Raw genomic sequence first — 280 nt, 5'->3', positions numbered from 1 at the left:
TGTTGTTGGAAATCCAAAAAAATCTAAATTTAAGGTAAATTAAACATATTAAAAATGTTTAATATAGTTAAGTTATAAACATTCCACTACGATCATACTGTGTGTCCACTTTTATTAATTAACTAGTATTACACGGTGGCGTTGTCATTGAGCATATAAATCACTTGGTTGGATTAATGAAGATCAATTATCATAGATGCAAAAGTCTTTCACCCGACGTCAAAACAAAACGCATTTGCAATTGGAATTATTTTCATTTTCAAAAAAAAAAAAAAAAAAA

General features: G+C 26.8%; 1 protein-coding gene across 2 annotated transcripts in view; it reads right to left on the bottom strand.

The window, feature by feature from the left end:
• Positions 1-280, bottom strand: part of LOC104711336 (lysine-specific demethylase REF6-like) — a 13270-nt gene that overhangs the window by 6884 nt on the left and 6106 nt on the right. The window lies entirely within an intron of this gene.

The sequence above is a fragment of the Camelina sativa genome, chromosome 9 (genome assembly GCF_000633955.1).
Source record: "Camelina sativa cultivar DH55 chromosome 9, Cs, whole genome shotgun sequence".
In the NCBI taxonomy this organism is placed as follows: Eukaryota; Viridiplantae; Streptophyta; class Magnoliopsida; order Brassicales; family Brassicaceae; genus Camelina; species Camelina sativa.
Note: the sequence above shows the minus strand (reverse complement) of the source record. Positions and strands in the feature narration are given on the sequence as shown.